An 18,628-nucleotide genomic window follows, 5' to 3' on the forward strand; every position below is an offset into this window, starting at 1 on the left:
GTTCACAGAACTATTCAAGTTCAACTGATTTGGCATTAGTGGTTGATGCATAGACTTGTATTACTGCAATGTTGAATGGTTTGTCTTGGATACGAACAGAGCTTTTTCTGTCGCTTTTGAGATTGCACTCAAGTGCTGCATTTCAGACTCTTTTGTTGACTATGATGGCTACTCTATTTCTTCTAAGGGATTCTTGCACACAGTAGTAGATACAATGGTCATCTGAATTAAATTCGCCCATTCCCATCCTTTTACGTTCACTGATTCTAAAATGTTGATATTCACACTTGCCATCTCCTGCTTGACCACATCCAATTTACCATGATTCATGGACCTAACGTTCCAGGTTTCTATGCAATATTGTTCTTTACAGCATTGGACTTTACTTTCACCACCTGACACATCCACAGCTGAGTGGCATTTCCGTGTTGGCCCAGCCTCTTCATTCTTTCTGGAGCTATTTCTCCACTCTTTCCCAGAAGCATATTGGACACCTACCGAACTGAGGTGCTCATCTTCTGGTGTCACATATTCTCCAGTGGACCACATTTTGTCAGAACTCTCCACCGTGACCCGTCCATCTTGGGTGGCCTTGTATAGCTTGGCTCATAGCTTCATTGAGTCACACAGGGTGTGATCCAGAAATACCCCAAGGAGTATATTTATTACTAAAGTGAGGGTACCTAGAGCTGATTGTCCAACTCTATTTCTATAAAGTACTGAAAATTTTAATGATGAATTATAAGTCTCTGAAGAATAATGTGAAAATAAAAAGCAAACATATTTTAGTGAAGTTGAAAAGTACATAAGAGGATATAGGCAGTGGGGAAAGGTGTGAATGAAAGTTGATAATTTCCAAGAGAAAGCTCTTTTTAATGGACTGTAATGTTGGTCAAACTAATCCATAACAGATGAGGGGGTTATCGCAAAGAGTCTGGATAATATTTTGGAGATGGGGAAGAAAGACTTAGAAATGTAGTTTGAATTTTGCCTTAAATCTGTTATACTGGTTTATTTTCTGGAGGAGAAGATACTTTGTGTTTTTAAAAGTGATTTTCACATTTATACTGTTCCTCAAGTAGTCATAGCAACATTTTCATATAAAAAGTGTTTGTTTCTGAATCTCACTAACTGTATATTTTGCATACATGAGAACATGCTCTTGTTCAAGTCAACTGACTAGGTGACCCTTTCATACTTGTAAATTCTATTGTCAGAATGCATCAGTCTCTCTGTGGGGAAAATCAGCAGAAAAAAAATGTATATTTTCATAACTCTAAAGTGAAATCGGTCACTTTTCATAAGAAAGATGTGTTTAAGCATACAGCTTCCAACCCAGTTGCCCAGGAGTTAGCCTCAACAGCAGGCATCTGAGAGAGGATAAGAAAAATTGAAGTCTTGCTTCTCTCAGGAAGAGGCCCGAGCTGGGAGCTGGGAAAGCGGAGGCTCTGTGGTCTTGGTTGCAGGTGTCTGGAGGGGAGTCTCGGCCTCACTGCTGAGAGAGGAGGAGGCAGATGACTTGGTTCAAACACCATATTCTTGTCTCTCTTTTCACACTTTCATTGGTTTCTTGATCAGTTGTTTCTTCATTTTCTGTTTCCCATTAAGGCCATGTCTAGAAGCTTTAAGTGGATGCTTTTAAGAAATAATTTTCACCAGTGCCATTGGAGAGTGAGTTAGCAGAGTGTCTCATATGATCGTACTGGAAGTTGATCACTGTTACATGTATTTTTGTTTTTACATGTACTTTTGAATGGATTCTTTTCATTTTTGATTACAGAAGTAATACATATTCCTTACAAATCATCTCAATGATATAGGTCTTTGTAAAATAAAACTTCCTTCCTGTCAGCTCCATTCCTGGGATAAGTTTAAAATGGTATAAAATGAGCTCTACAAAAATCCATATTTGTGTAAATGGCATGTGACACAGTTGTATTAACCCTTCTCTCATTAGTTCCAGAATTGACCACTGGTGTAACTTGGCCCCAGACTGTGCACAGGACTGCACCAGTCTTGTCCAGTCTCTAACTTTGACTTGTTCATTAATTTAATCTAGTGATCAATCTCAGAACTCATTTTATCTGACTTACCAGAAGCAGTATTTGATACCATTGAGTATTCTCTTCCTTGAAAAACTCTTTTTGTCTCCCTTCTGACTCCCCAATGCCCAATTTTCCTTTTGTTTTTATGGCTGCTAGTTTTTAGTCAATTTTATTGGTTGCTGCTCTCATTTCTCTGTAAACTTTAGAGTTCCAAGAGGTAGACCTTTGGCTCTCTTTTCTATCTCAACTTAGTCATTTTCTGATTTTCATTCATCCTGATGGCTTTGAACTGGCTGTCTATACTCTGATGATCCCCAAGTGTGCATTGATAGACCTTGTTCTAAACACCAAACACATATATCCAAGAGACCTTTTTAGTCATCTAATGGGTATCTCAAACTGCACATATTCAAAACTGAGCTTCTAATCTCACACATCCCCTCCACTTGATTTTCTCACAGCCTTCTTCATCTTAGTAATGATGACACCATTCTTCCAGTTGCTCAGGTCAGGAATCATGGACTTTTCTCAGTCTGTCATGCCCTATATTCAGTTCTTAGCAAATCTTGTTGCCTCATCCTTAAAATTATATCCAGATTGGTGACCTCATCCCTTTGCTGCTGTTGCCAGGATTCTGTTTTATTGTTTCTCTTACTGTATAGACTTTTACATAATTAAGCTCCCAGCATTATACAGATAACATATTCAAATATGATAATAAAGAAATTTATTTACTAAGAGATTTTTCAAAAGTAGGAGTGTTAAGAAAACTAGAACTGGACCTAGTGACAGCTAGGTTATTTTCATTCCTGAGTCTGAAAAAATAATGTTATGAGTTGAATTGTGTTCTCCTTCAAAGGATACTGAAGTCCTAATAACTGTACCTATGCATGTGACCTTACATGGAAGTAGGATCTTTGCGATGAATAAGTTAAGATGAGGTTGTTAGGATTGGCTGCAGTCCAGTATGACTGGTATCCTTATAAAAAGCAGAAATTTGGACACAGAGTTCACACATACAGACAGAGGACAATGTAAAGCCACAAGGACAATACCGCCTGTAAACCGAGAAACACCTGAGTGTACCAGAGATGAGAAGTATGGAACAGATTTTCCTTCACAGCACCATGCTTGTAGGCTCTGGCCTCACAACTGTGTGACAACAAATTCTGTTACCTACGCCACACTCACTTATGGCACTTTGTTATGGCAGCTCTAGGAACCTGATACCAGTGAAGAGAATGTCAAGTCAAGTCTGCAGACGTGAAAGGATCAGCACCCTTTCGTTGAGTAATACTAGCAGCCACAGGCAGACCCACAGGGTAGAGGCAACGACTCACCCAGCCTCACCCGCCGTCCTCCCTCTGATCTCCTCCCGGGTGCTCCCATGCTTCCTAAGGAAGAGAAGAGGGTGAAGAGGGTGGAGGCTGCCTCTGGGAGGACAGAGCCAGCCATCTGGGACACTTTGCAGCTAGTCTTCTTTTTTCCCTCCCACCACCGACTCTCCACCCAGCAGCCAGAGTGTCATTCCTGTGCTTGAAACCCTCTGACCTGACAAAGAAGTCCTCACCGGGTCTCTGAGGCTGTACGTGGACCACACCTCCTAGTCCTCCTTTCGCCTACTCTGTTGCTGCCAACTGGGCTCCTCACGTAGCGTTTTCTCTTCCACTCTCTGGAATGTTCTTTTGAAGGTATCTGCGTGACTTCCGTACTCTTGCCTGGAAAATCCCATGGACGGAGGAGCCTGGTAGGCTACAGTCCATGGGGTCGCTAAGAGTGGGACACGACTGAGCGACTTCACTTTCACTTTCCCTTTAATGCACTGGAGAAGGAAATGGCACCCCACTCCAGTGTTCTTGCCTGGAGAGTCCCAGGGACGGAGGAGCCTGGTGGGCTGCCGTCTATGGGGTCGCACAGAGTCGGACACGACTGAAGCGACTTAGCAGCAGCAGCAGCAGCAGCGTGACTTCCATTCTCTGTTCATTCAGGTCTTTACTCAGTAAGGTCTCCTCAGACCACTCTAACCCCTTGTTCTCCAAACACACTTCCTATTCCACTTCTCCTTAGTGTTCATAACTATCTTAAAAAGTCTTTTTTTTTTTTTTTCTTACTTGTCCTACTTACTGTCTCCTTCTTCCAGTAACCTATAAGCCCTGAGGAAGAGATGTTTGCCTACTTGGTACACTGCTGAACTCCCAGTGCCTACAAATAGCGCCTGGGAGTAGGCTCTAATGCATGTATGTTGAATAAATGGATAATATTTTATATTTTTGCAATTTATGTTCTTCTGTCTTACTAATTTAATCTACTCTAGAAACTGCAAGTTTTTATTTTTTTTTTAAAGGCTAGTATTTCTATCAGCAAAATTTCCTGGTATGAAAAGATTCAATGGGACAGTTTGCTTTGTTGTAGCTGATGCTTGATGACTTATTATAATGAACACAGAATCCCTAAAATCCAAATATACGCACAAATCCCATTAAGGTATCTTTCTGATATGCCTGCAACATTCCGTAATAATAAACAGTGCAACGTCAAAGGAATTTTTTACATTCTTTCCGAGAGCCATTGTGCTGTTGGTCTTTCTTTTCACTCCAACCTCTCCGAAGTACTAAACTGTGTTCCTTAAATGTAAGCAATGATGGCAGATGCTATTTATTGTTTTGTTCAAAACTATTTTGAAAAATTTGGTCAGGGACAAACATGGCATTTCAGCTCACATTTCTTTTGGAAGAAGAAAATGTAAATAGCTAGTACCGCCAAATTGTACTGTCAGCTCCATGTATAACCATAAAGAAAAAATAATGCCGTTTTTATTGCTGTTCTCTTTGTAGATCTGATATGATAGATCCTAGGTAAATATGTTTTTACTAAAAACCTATAATAGTTCATGGTTTGAAATATCCCTGTACTTTGCCAGGATTTTGGACCCCAGATTATTATACTGATTTTGTGGCTATAATCCTTGCTATTTCTTTTTCCTCCCAGTGTTCTCATTGACTTTTTGTCTTTTTAATTCTAATACAAATCACTGTCATGTTTTAGAGTCACTGCCTTTAAAATGTAGATCCTTGTAAGTCTCTCTTGGTGTATCTGTTCAAACAGTCAGGCTTTCCGTGTGTGTGTTCTTTATTGCAGAAAGGGAATCTGATTTAGCAAACACAAGGGAAATACTGTCTATAGCTTTTAAGGACATTTTTTGATGCCTTAAAGTTTACAGGGATTTGAAATTTTCAGTGAAATTCAGAAAATCTTCTAGGTCACATGGTAACCATATGGGAAAAAAAGATTAGCTCTTTTGGGGCAAAGGTGGCTTCCTTTTAGCAACATAATGAGGTCAATGGCTCATGTTCCTAAGTTAAGCTAACCTGTTTGGATAACATAATAGTGTTCACAGCAGTGTCTTATGCAAGGCACTCTTCTCTGAGCATGAGGAGAAAGCTTTGATTTTTTTTGCTTCTTAAGTTTCTCTTCTTTCACTGACAGTAGCCTCCATCAACCCCCTCCAGTTCTGGATTGTTTCTCTCTACACACCCTATACAATTTGCTTTCTCTCATTCTGGAAAACCATAAATTCCAAGGATGTGTTTTGCATATTCCCTCTGCACATCCCCTCCCCCTTTTAAGATTTAAATTAAAATTGTTCTCAGTTCATCTATAAACTTGAAAGCAATCTACTTACAATTAAATGAGAAGTACTTGTCCCTCAACATTGTTGGCAGGTGTATTTGGTTTAGGGAAGACAGGGTAGGGTGCTCAGAATGTTATTTAAATTGAAGTCTGAGATAACATTCTTTTCCTGTGGTCTCCAAGGCACAGATGGAAACATGATCACATATTGAAAACCTTTCCTGGGTCTGTGACCTTGAATATCTCTTCAAAGAATGAAACAACTAATTTAAAAATGAAATGCAAATGTGATTTGTGATTTTTATGCTACATACCCATGGATCTTTCAGAAAAAAAAAGAAGTCATTTAACTGAACTCAGTTTTTTATAACGAAAGTTAGTTACACCAGGGTAAATGTAAGCAAAATTTTTGAATGCACTAAATTATTTTAAAGTGTTACTAGAATGTACAGATCGTATGTATAAAATAGGGGAAAACAATAGAGACATCTCCACCTCTTAAAACACTTAAAATCAGTTAGAAAAAAACACTAAACAAAAAAGAGCCCAATTTAAAGGGCGACAGGTCCAAACAAACTCATTTTAAAAAACAGCTTTAAAAAGAAGGATCACGGCAGATACTTATCCCTCTGCATCTTGGCTGGCTATCCCTTAGCTTCAAGGGCAGTGCTTAGTGCTGTGGCCTGGTTCAGCTGAAGCGCTGTGTTTGAAGAGACGGCTGTGCTCACTCGTTGCAGGGCTAAGTGGCAGCTCAAGTCTTAAGGCCACACATTTATTAAGTTCAAAGCTCTTTCGAGTGTCAGTTGGCATGTGCTTGAAGAAGCAGTCCAGCAAGGAGGCCAGCTGGCCTGCAGTCATACTAACTGCAAAATAAACAATTAATACTGAAGGGTAACATTTAGGTATCTGAGAGAGAACTTTAATCTTGTGAAATCCCTAATTGTGCTGCACTCAAGTGTGATTTGGGGAGACAGATGCCACAAGTCAGCCTCCTGACTCACAGCAAAGGGTCACGGCCAGAGAAGGAACAGGACTGGCTTGAAAAGAACCACAGAAGGCGAGGGGAGGGCGGTGCTGCCACAGAGGGAACTGAGGAGAAATCCCTCTTGAACTGTGAGCCTCCCAAGCTGCCCTGATAACTGAGACGTGGAAAGAAGACTGGGATCTACTTTAAAACCTACTGCCAGAGATTATGAATGAGATGGCACATTAACTATCGAAATAGATATTCCTCGATATGGATATGCCGTATCTTCCATTTTGCAGCATTACAAGGAAGAGGGGAAGTGAATACACAGATCACTACCTGTAGGGCCACATGTTCAAAATTTTATAAAATAAACTTACACATAGCCCTTAGACAATTTAAAGTGAAGCTTACCTTTCTTTCTCTCTTAATATCATATCCAAAGTATGCCAAAATGTGTAAGAAATCACATAGAAATGAAGCAAATTATTTTCCTGTATTTCTTTCCAGTAAATACTATACATACTTCATGGCAGTTACTGAAGCAGTGTGGTTCAAACAAAGCCAAACAAAAGAAAGCTCTCAACAATTGAATATTAAACCTCTCAGAGCCTCAATGGAAGTTTTGGAATAATAACCCAGCTTCATAAAAATCCCATAAGACTTAAAAGAGAAAGGGGGTATAAAATTAAAGAAATTGGGGCAGTTATTAGCACATTTCAAGGGATTAGTAAATGATATATGCTGTTAGTATGCGAGAGCATGTAAAATTTTAAGCTTCAACTTATATGTCAAATTAGAATAGTTAAAAATCCCTTAAGTAAGTATCAGATTGAAACGTACATTTTAAAAGTATATAAGGGAACCTTGGACAGCTCTAAAATTCACAAGGACAAGATAAATGGGCCAAGGGAGGGGAGATTTGTGAAGAGATTTTTTTTTAGATATAGTGCTGAAACGCTTTTGAGTCTTGCTCATTCCTGCTTAAGTGTTAGTTTGAGGTGCACTCTTCTAATTTCAGTCCTGTTTGCACGCCTTTCAAGAAGGCAGTCTGAAAACTTGGTGTGTGCCCTAGGAAATATGAGGGTGCAAGGTTGGGTTGTCTGACACACACATGAGACTTCTCAGTGCGGACGCAGCCTGAAGCCACAGTGGGGAGAGAGCTGTCGCGGCATCCAGAAGCAAGCGGCCACCCTGCTCGTGGTGGATAAACGTGTAGCGTCTCCAGGGCCACTTGGGCAGCAGCTAGTAGGAAGATCTGCATGTGTAACAGGAATCCAGTTTGACAGCGGTGTCTGCCAGGGAGTCCCCTGCACTTACTCTGTAGGGGGCACACGTTCCATCCCTGGTTGGTCTGAGTAGTAAGATCCCAGAGTGGCACGGCCAAAAAAAAAAAAAAGGCCACCGTCAGAGTATGCCGGGCCCTAAAAAGGAGAGTCTGTGAAAGGTAAAGCTAGAGAAATGGGGTTGCAGCTAAAGCAAAGAGTTAGGGTAACAGGCGGATTAGAGTCAGTCCATCGGGGGATTTCTTAATAATTTGCTAAAATGCTTCCAAGAGAAAAATTCAGCCTTAGCTACTAGCCATTTCCAGAGAATCTAAAATCCTGTTGATAATAGTAAAGTAAGTAAAAGCGAAAGCCGCTCAGTCGTGTCCGATTCTTTAAGACCCCATGGACTATTCTTTAAGACAGTCCATGGAATTCTCCAGACCAGAATACTGGAGTGGGTAGCCTTTCCCTTCTCCAGGGGATCTTTCCTACCCAGGGATTGAACCCAGGTCTCCTGCATTGCAGGCGGATTCTTTACCGGCTGAGCCACCAGGAAAACCCTTATTCAAGTAAAGACTTCACATATTCTTTTCCCTCTTCCCTTTCTCTCTTCTCCTTCCAAGGAGTCAGAAACAATACGTTATCAGTTAGATTAGGTAAGTTTGTTGCAGTAACAAATCCTAAATCTCATTGGCTTAAAAGAAAAGGTTTAATTTCTTAGTTATGTCACATGTTCTTTGCAAGTTGGCAGGAAGTCACTGCTTATTGTAGTCAGTCAGGGACTGACTGATGGAGCTTTCACAGACACTGCAGATAGCAGAGGACAGAGACTCAGGAGGATCTCACATCAACAGTTAAATGCCAATACTTTCCAAACAGCTTGTCCAGGATTAGACCGGGAGGCCTACCTGAATACAGTGTGCCGGGAAGAGCAGTGCTGTCACCTGTATTGAAGATTGAGGGTGAGAAAGATTTGATTAACATCACTAACAGCTACGATAATCTGCCTTCCTAGCTAAAAATAAAAATGTACATATTCTCTGTTTCACAGTCGAAATATACTGCCTCCTTCTCAACAGATCCAACCTCAAAGTCTTATCCATTCTTGGCATTTAACTCCAAGTCTAGGATTCCTGGGTAATGATTATTTGTCTCTGTATTAGGTTGATGTATTTCCGCTTACTCCTTGGAAGAAAAGTTATGACCAACCTAGACAGCATAATGCTCAAGATTCTCCAAGCCAGGCTTCAGCAATACGTGAACCGTGAACTTCCACATGTTCAAGCTGGTTTTAGAAAAGGCAGAGGAACCAGAGATCAAATTGCCAATATCCACTGGATCATCAAAAAAGCAAGAGAGTTCCAGAAAAACATCTATTTCTGCTTTATTGACTATGCCAAAGCCTTTGACTGTGTGGATCACAATAAACTGTGGAAAATTCTGAAAGAGATGGGAATACCAGACCATCTGACCTGTCTCTTGAGAAACCAGTATGCAGGTCAGGAAGCAACAGTTAGAACTGGACATGGAACAACAGACTGGTTCCAAATAGGAAAAGGAGTCCGTCAAGGCTGTATATTGTCACCCTGCTTATTTAACTTATATGCAGAGTACATCATGAGAAACGCTGGGCTGGAAGAAACACAAGCTGGAATCAAGATTGCCGGGAGAAATATCAATAACCTCAGATATGCAGATGACACCACCCTTAGGGCAGAAAGTGAAGAAGAACTAAAGAGCCTCTTGATGAAAGTGAAAGAGAAGAGTGAAAAAGTTGGCTTAAAGCTCAACGTTCAGAAAACTAAGATCATGGCATCTGGTCCCATCACTTCATGGGAAATAGATGGGGAAACAGTGTCAGACTTTATTTTTCTGGGCTCCAAAATCACTGCTGATGGTGATTGCAACCATGAAATTAAAAGACGCTTACTCCTTGGAAGGAAGGTTATGGCCAACCTAGATAGCATATTGAAAAGCAGAGACATTACTTTGCCAACAAAGTTCCATCTAGTCAAGGCTATGGTTTTTCCAGTAGTCATGTATGGATGTGAGAGTTGGACTATAAAGAAAGCTGAGCGCTGAAGAATTGATGCTTTTGAACTGTGGTGTTGGAGAAGACTCTTGAGAGCCCTTGGACTGCAAGGAGATCCAACCAGTCTATCCTAAAGGAAATCAGTCCTGAATATTCATTGGAAGGGCTGATGCTGAAGCTGAAACTCCAATACTTTGGCCACCTAATATGAAGAGCTGACTCATTTGAAGAGACCCTGATTCAGGGAAAGATTGAAGGCGGGAATAAAAGGGGACGGGAAAGGGGACGACAGAGGATGTGATAGCTTGATAGCATCACCAACTCAATGGATATGAGTTTGGATGGACTCCGGGAGTTGGTGATGGACAGGGAGGCCTGGCGTGCTACAGTCCATGGAGTCACAAAGAGTCGGACACGACTGAGCCACCCAACTGAACTCAACTGAATTTCCTCTTGACTTCAGGGCCAATGAAGAAAAAGACAAGTTATTTTCTATCCACACAGCTAAAATACAAAAGTAAAACAGGGATAGAATAGCCATAGTATATAATCTCATTTGGAAAAGATATGGTTTATGGCAAATTTAAAAGCAGATGTTTTAGAAGTCCCCTGTCCCGATGATGGGAGATGGATTAGTCCCTGATTCTGTCCCCACTGCCCCTCTGCTGTTCCTTTGTCCTACCAAGTTCCTCTGTTGGTCTCTGTGGCCCTCTAATCTTTTCTCTGTTCCTTTTCCAGTAATCTTTGACAATATCTGAAATGGACACTGGAAAATGTTTTTGGCGTTAAGTAGATTTCCTAGCATGCTTCTTACTCATGTATAGTGGCTGGGGTTGGGGATTTGGGGAGACAAAAGACAAATGCCATTTTATGTCTTGAACAATTACAAATTATTTTAAACTAGGTCCTTTTGGCAGTAGCATTCTCTAAATAACTTCGGGAACGTCTAGAGATGAGAATCTAATCTATTTGATTCAAGTCATCTCTGTGTTGCAATACGCACATCTTTTGTTCTGTTCTAAATACATATATTAGATTTGCTGTATTTGTATGCTTTGTCCCACCCTTGATTCTTTCTCTCTCCAGAATTAATTGCAGGGACGTTGAGATTTTGTACATCTGTGGGAAGTCACATCATTGGTCTCATGTCCCTGAGCCATGTTATCCAATTCATAGTAATCGAACAGTATGGTTTTAAATGGGTATTTGCTCTAATATTAATTAAATTTATCTGGAGGTTTCAGCAATGCATGTGTAGACTACCTTCTCAATTTGATCCTTGCTACAAAGGTAAATTTGAATCCGTATTTGTTACGTGAAGGCTTTCTTAGTTTAATTTTTATACTAGTAGGTGATGAAAAGTTTTCAAATTTCAGGACTCTCTTAATTCCTTTCATTCCTATTAGAAACCCCAGTAATTCTTTCCTGACAAACATCTTTCTTATAGTAATTTGCCAAAACCAGCCTTCAGCAACTAACACATACTGATAATGTTCTGTTTTTCATTCTCTCCCCTTCAAGCTACAAATTCATTAAGTTAATATCTTTCTAGTTATCATTAACTCAAATTATTTTCCAGGATGTGTTAGATGCCAGTTTTTCCATAGCTTGTCACCTAGTCCCTAAACCAGTGTGTTAGACGTCTGCATCTGTGTGTGTGTGTTGTTATTGAAGTACTTCAGCTCTTGTCAGAAGAGGTTAGGCTCTTCTTGAATAACAATTAACTCCAAAATCTCAATGGTTCAGGAGAGTTTATTTCTTTTTCCCATTACATTTTCCTTGTTAGTTAGTGGGACGAGAGGATGGGAACAGAGTGTCTGCTCAGAAGAAGCCATAACTGTCTTAAATGTAGCATTTATTACATCCAAAAGAAAGGGACATCTTGAAGGGTTTTTCATCAACTATTAAATAATTTGTCATGCAGATGTTAATAACTCATGCCACTTCCCACTTGCAACATACTGGACAAAACTACAGATCCACTTCCACTCAGTTACAGGAAATATAATTCTTCCATGTGCATTTAGATGGAAAACTATATTGGAAAACCATAAAATGACAGAGACAACAAGGTTGTAAGCAGAGTTGGAGAAAAGAGAGTTCATGATATAATACCAGCCTCTCAAACAATGAGCAGCCTGCTGGAAGTTGACCCTAGCCAGGGAAGGAAAGAAGACTTAACAGTAAATCATGCTCAGAATTATGATTGATGCATTATATTGCTCATCCTAAAGTCTCTATGGTGATTGTGTTTTATGACTCTAGGTCACATAGGCTTGTTTATTACCTACTAGAAGTAAGTAATAGATTTTTTTTTTTTTTAATTTTATCCAGTGGCCCCACTGGATACATTTTAAAGTGCCAATGGGAGACAAAAATTTGCATTTCTATTATGAGTTGTTTTCTTTGGCATATCAATTACCATCATCATGACTACCTCCACCATCATCATCAGCTAAAATTACATTTATAAAAACTCTGAACTGATAGACATAATGCATTAATTTTTTTTTCCCTACTTGTCACCAGTCACTTATCTATAGACACTCTTTGCAGACAACATTATTTTATATATCAATCAGTCAGTTCAGTCACTCAGTCATGACCGACTCTTTGCAATCCCATGGGCTGCCAGGCCTCTCTGTCCATCACCAACTCACAAAACTTGCTCAAACTCATGTCCGTTGAGTTGGTGATGCCATCTAATCACCTCATCCTCTGTTATCCCCTTTTCCTCCTGCTTTCAATCTTTTCCAGCATCAGGGTCTTTCCCAATGAGTCAGTTCTTTGCATCAGGTGGTCAAAGTTTGGAGTTTCAGCTTCAGCATCAGTCCTTTTAATGAATATTCAGCACTGATTTCCTTTAGGACTGACTGGCTGGATCTCCTTGCAGTCCAAAGGACGCTCAAAAGTCTTCTCCAACACCATAGTTCAATATATATATATAGCAAAACCTAAAACCAAAAACTGATATTAGGATTGAAGAAATCAAAGAATACATGAATAAATGAAAAGATATCCTGTGTGCATGAATTGGAAGAATTCAGTTCAGTTCAGTTCAGTCGCTCAGTCGTGTCCGACTCTTTGCGACCCCATGAATTGCAGCACGCCAGCCCTCTCTGTCCATCACCAACTCCCGGAGTCTACCCAAACCCATGTTCATCGAGTCGGTGATGCCATCCAACCATCTCATCCTCTGTCGTCCCCTTCTCCTCCTGCCCCCAATCCTACCCAGCATTAGGGTCTTTTCCAATGAGTCAACCCCTTGCATGTGGTGCCCAAAGTATTGGAGTTTCAGCTTCAACATCAGACCTTCCAATGAACACCCAGGATTGATCTCTTTTAGGATGGATTGATTGGATCTCCTTGCAGTCCAAGGGACTCTCAAGAGTCTTCTCCAACACCACAGTTCAAAAGCATCAATTCTGCGGCGCTCAGCTTTCTTCACCGTCCAACTCTCACATCCATACATGACCACTGGAAAAACCATAGCCTTGACTAGACGGACTTTTGTTGGCAGAGTAATGTCTCTGCTTTTCAATATGCTATCTAGGTTGGCCATAACCTTCCTTCCAAGGAGTAAGTGTCTTTTAATTTCACGGCTGCAGTCACCATCAGCAGTGATTCTGGAGCCCAAAAAAGTAAAGTCTGACACTGTTTCCACTGTTTCCCCATCTATTTCCCATGGAGTGATGGGACCAGATGCCATGATCTTAGTTTTCTGAACGTTGAGCTTTAAGCCAACTTTTTGACTCTCCTCTTTCACTTTCATCAAGAGGCTCTTTAGTTCTTCTTCACTTTCTGCCATAGGGGTGGTGTCATCTGCATATCTGAGGTTAGTGATATTTCTCCTGGCAATCTTGATTCCAGCTTGTGTTTCTTCCAGCCCAGCATTGTCTCATGATGTACTCTGCATATAAGTTAAATAAGCAGGGTGACAATATACAGCCTTGACGGACTCCTTTTCCTATTTGGAACCAGTGTGTTGTTCCGTGTCCAGTTCTAACTGTTGCTTCCTGACCTGCATACAGGTTTCTCAAGAGACAGGTCTTGAGAATTGGAAGAATACATATTGTTAAAATATCCATATTACCAAAAACCATCTGTAGAGTCAATTCAATGCCTATCAAAATTCCAAGGGCATTTTTTACAGAAGTAGAAAAACACTCCTAAAATTTATATGGTGCTACAAAAGACCCTGAATAGCTTACCTGGTAGCCCATCCGGTAAAGAATCCACCTGCAATGCAGGAGACACCAGTTTGATCCCTGGGTTAGGAAGATCCCCTGGAGAAGGGAATGGGAACCCACTCCAATATTCCTGCCTGGAAAATTCCTTGGACAGAGGAGCCTTGTGGGCTACAGTCCATGGGGTTGCAAAGAGTTGGGCACGACTGAGAAACTAACACACATGCTAAAGACCCTGAATAGCTAAAAAATATTCTGGAGAAAGTAGAACAATGCAGGAGGCATTCTACTTTCTGATTTAGGTTATAATATAAAGCTATAGTCATCAAAACAGTATGATGCTGGCATAAAAACAGACTGACCAATGGAACAGAATCAAAATCCAGAAATAAACCCGAGCATATTAAATCAACTAATGTTCGACAGGAAAGCTAAGAATACTCTTCAATAAATGGTGCTGAAATAATGGATATTCACATGTAAAAGAATGAAACCATACCCTTTCTTACAGCATCCATAAAAACTAACTGGAAACAGATTAAAGACGTGAATAAAAGACCTGAAGCCAGGAAACTCTTAGAAGAAAACACTGGAATAAAGCTTCTTATCATGGGTTTAGGTGATATTTTTTATATGACACCTAAAGCACAAGCACAAAAATTTAAAAGTAAATAAATAATAGAACTATAGCAAACTAAAAATCTTCTGTACTGCCAAAGAAACCAACAACAAAGTAAAAAGGCAATCTATAGAACAAAAACAAATATTTGCAAACTATATAACTGATAAGAGGCTTTCACAGTGTATGAAGAACTTATAATAATTCAACAGCAATAACAACAACAAAAAAAATGGGCAAGAGACCTGCATATGCATTTCTCCGAAGAAGATATGTAAAAAGCCAGCAGATATGTGAAAAGATGTTCAGCATCACCAGTTGTTTGGGAAATGGCAGTTAAAACCACAGTGAGATACCACCTGTCTATTAGAATGGCCATCATCAAAAAGATGCATTCACATATGCTGGTGTAAATATAGAGAAGAGAGGACCCTTGTCCCCTGTTAGTGGGAATGTAAACTGGTACAGCAAGCATGAAAAACAGTATGGAGGATCCTCAAAAAAAAAAAAAAAAAAAATATATATATATATATATATATATATATATATATATATATATATGTATATAATCACCATGTAATCCAGCAATTCCACTTTGGGAAATATATCCAAAGAAAATGGAAACAGAATCTCAAAGATATATCTGCACCCCCTATGTTCATAGCAGCATTATTTACAATAGCCAAGACTTAGAACCTGAGTATTCATCAAAGGATGAATGGAAAAGCAAGTTGTGAGATATACCTATCCACCTATCTCTATTTATTGATATTTACACACATACCTACACACATACATACACACACATGTGCATACATATACACACACTGGAATGTTACTCAGCCATATAATCGAGGAAATTCTAACCACTTATGACAACGTGAGTGGACCTTGAAGGCTTTATACTAAATGAAGCAAGCCAAACAGAGAAAGATGGACACTATATGATTTCACTCATATGTGGCATCTAAAACAAAACTGAAATTAAACTCACAGAAAATGAGCTCAGACTTGTGGTTACCAGAGGCAGAGAGGGTAGGGAGAGGGCGAATTAAAGGAAGGTGGTCAAAAGGTACAAACTTACAGTTATAAGTAAATACTAAAGACGTCATGTACAATATAATGACTATAGTTATTGTATAATATATAGCAGAGTTGTATAATATATAGCAGAGTTATTAAGAGAGTAAACCTCAAGAGTTCTTATCAAAAGGATAATTTTTTTTCTTTTTTATTGTATCTATATGAGATGATAGATGTTAGCTGAACCTATTAAGAAAATCACTTCACAATGAATATAGATCAACCCATCATGGTCAACACCTTAAACCTACATGGTGATAGATGTCAATTATTTCTCAGTAAAACTGGAAAAAATAGTATGAAGACAGTAAGGAAAAAATTTCCCCAGAATCAGTCTTTATATAGCAAAACTATTGCCTGTCTTTCTGATTGAAAGTACCATAAAATAAGTAATTTTTTCTTCTTTTTATTCCCCACGCACTCTGTGCCTTTGGTTGCAGGCAGCACTAGGTGACTCTAAATTAAGCTGAAGTGAAAATACAAGGTGGACATAGGGTATCACACAGTGTTTAAGGGAGGGCTGGGGACATAGGCTCACAATAGGGAAAGGAAGGTTTCAAGTCTCAAGGGCATTAATTGCTGGACAATTTCTGCATTGGTAGGAAGCAGGAACAAATTCCAGTTATTTGTCTCACCTTGTCACTCCCCTCATGATTCAAAGTGTGAGAGAGGGGATTAATTGACGAAGCTTAGTTTAATTACCTACCTACATTTACTGTATCTCAGAAGTGAAAAGAGTGATCTGTTTTTGATGGGAAGAATCTCTGGGTTTTTTCATAGCACTGTATTTTACTATTTCCCCAGATCGTTCAGAATGGGAGAGAAATATGTCTCCTTCCCAAGACAAAGCGTACCATTAGGAACACTGGTAGTGGTTGCTTGGTAACCAAAAGCCAAACCAGAGGAAAAATGTGTATAACCAGTTTTCTTATATTACATGAAGGTGAAGTGTTTGAGGAACACTCTGGACCTCTTTTTGTTTTTATGCTGTGGACTGAAAACCAAACAGAGTAGCAGCTAAGAGTTTCAGGGCTCTACAGGGCCATGTCTTGGGCATAATTGCCTTTTCTTCTCCCAGATTTAGTCATTCTCTAGATAACTGGTAAACTGATGTGATTTTTCTCAGTACTAATGAACTGACTTATTGGAGCCTTTTCCTGACATTGACAATTGATTCTTGGTGGAGGCCAGGCCCCACGGTTGGTGGTGTGATGGTAGTGGAGGGAGTGAATTATGACTGTGCTGATTTCTTGGAGTTTTCTGCAACATGTGGAAGGATTACATGAAGCCTTGTCATTGCAAATAAGCTAGTACAGAACCAAGATGTAGCATTCATTAGAACCATAATGCAAGTATTACAGCTAATTTGAGGAAAGTTCCAGAAAAAGAAAGGAAACTGTTTTCTGTTTGCATGAGAGACGGCAGGAGTAAGCTCTTCTGACATGCATTGTGTTTTTGTTTCCTGTGCTTTTTCTATTTATGTGCATAAAAAATTAAACCTTTGACTGGATAGCAGTTGGCAATGGTTCATTTTTATTCACCACTGTCCACTGACTGGATTGAATAATTACAATTTGTCCTACCATCTGAGACTTTCCCTGACATTTGGCTGCCTCTGCCCTGCTGCTCATTTATGTTGAAGTTTGTACCTGCTCATTAACTGATTTGTCCTAAAAATAACTTTGAAAATCTCAGACCCTGAGCTGTTAGTAGTTAGCTGATATAGTTCAGACTGTAAAATCGGCGTCTGGCTAGAGCTCAAAGAGCTGGCTCTGTTCTCATTTTTAAGACTATGGTGAAGAAATTTATTTTGAAACTGCTTCTGATTACCTCTGAAAACTATATAATACTGAAAGCTATCATGAAAGATGTGCCTCACTGTGCTGCAGTGTTCATTACATCATTCCAGGCATCAGAATTCAATTATGATATCTTTCTTGGACATGTGGTGAAAGATACCATCTCTTGTATTTTCCACAAAACCTTAAGCCCAAGCACTTAGCAATAGTACTGTGTTTCTCTGTTTTTTTGGTTAAATATTTCCATGCAAAAGTTTTGCACTTTTTTAGAAATAAAGAAATCAATCTAAAATTATCAGCATTTTAGAGTGCCAAAACTTATTTGGTAACATTTGAATTTGATCTTTGAGTTGAATATTTTCAAGTTTGGCTAAACCAATCCTTCATTTTCATAACAAGTCATTCTACGATTATTGTTGTTGTTCAGTTGCTCAATTGTGTCCAACTCTTTGCAACCCCATGAGCTGCAGCATGCCAGACCTCCCTGTCCCTCCCTGTCTCCTGGAGTTTGCTCAAACTCATGTCCTCTGAGTTGACGATGCCATCCAACCACCATATCCTCTCTCGCCCCCCTTCTCCTCCTGTCTTTAATCTTTCCCAACATCAGGGTCTTTTCCAGCGAGTCAACTATTCACATCATGTGGCCAAAGCATTGGAACTTCAGCTTCAGCATCAGCATCAGTCCTTCCAATGAATATTCAGGGTTGATTTCCTTTAGGACTGACTGGTTTGATCTCCTTGCTGTCTAAGGCACTCTCAATAATCTTCTCCAACACCACAATTTCAAAAGCATCAATTCTTTGGTGCTCAGCCTTCTTTATGTTCCATGACTACTAGAAAAACCATGCCTTTGACTATCCAGACCTTTGTTGACAAAGCAATGTCTCTGCCATCTAGGTCTGTCATAGCTTCTGTTCTAGGGATAATTTTATGTATGCAAAGATTCTAAGAAGAAGTTCCTTTTCTGGGATTCCATTTGAGGATTTATGGATAAGTTT

General features: G+C 39.6%; 2 long non-coding RNA genes across 2 annotated transcripts in view; both read left to right on the forward strand.

The window, feature by feature from the left end:
* The window catches only part of LOC145511090 (uncharacterized), a 704,343-nt gene that overhangs the window by 487,942 nt on the left and 197,773 nt on the right, over positions 1-18,628 (forward strand). The gene's annotated exons all lie outside the window — the stretch shown is intronic.
* On the forward strand, positions 6,742-14,789 carry LOC145511098 (uncharacterized). Its single transcript, XR_014057500.1, has 2 exons — positions 6,742-8,364; positions 14,235-14,789. It is a non-coding gene; the product is annotated as an uncharacterized LOC145511098 (long non-coding RNA).

Source organism: Giraffa tippelskirchi, chromosome 6, assembly GCF_054371585.1.
Source record: "Giraffa tippelskirchi isolate mGirTip1 chromosome 6, T2T-mGirTip1v1.2.pri, whole genome shotgun sequence".
Taxonomy (NCBI): domain Eukaryota; kingdom Metazoa; phylum Chordata; class Mammalia; order Artiodactyla; family Giraffidae; genus Giraffa; species Giraffa tippelskirchi.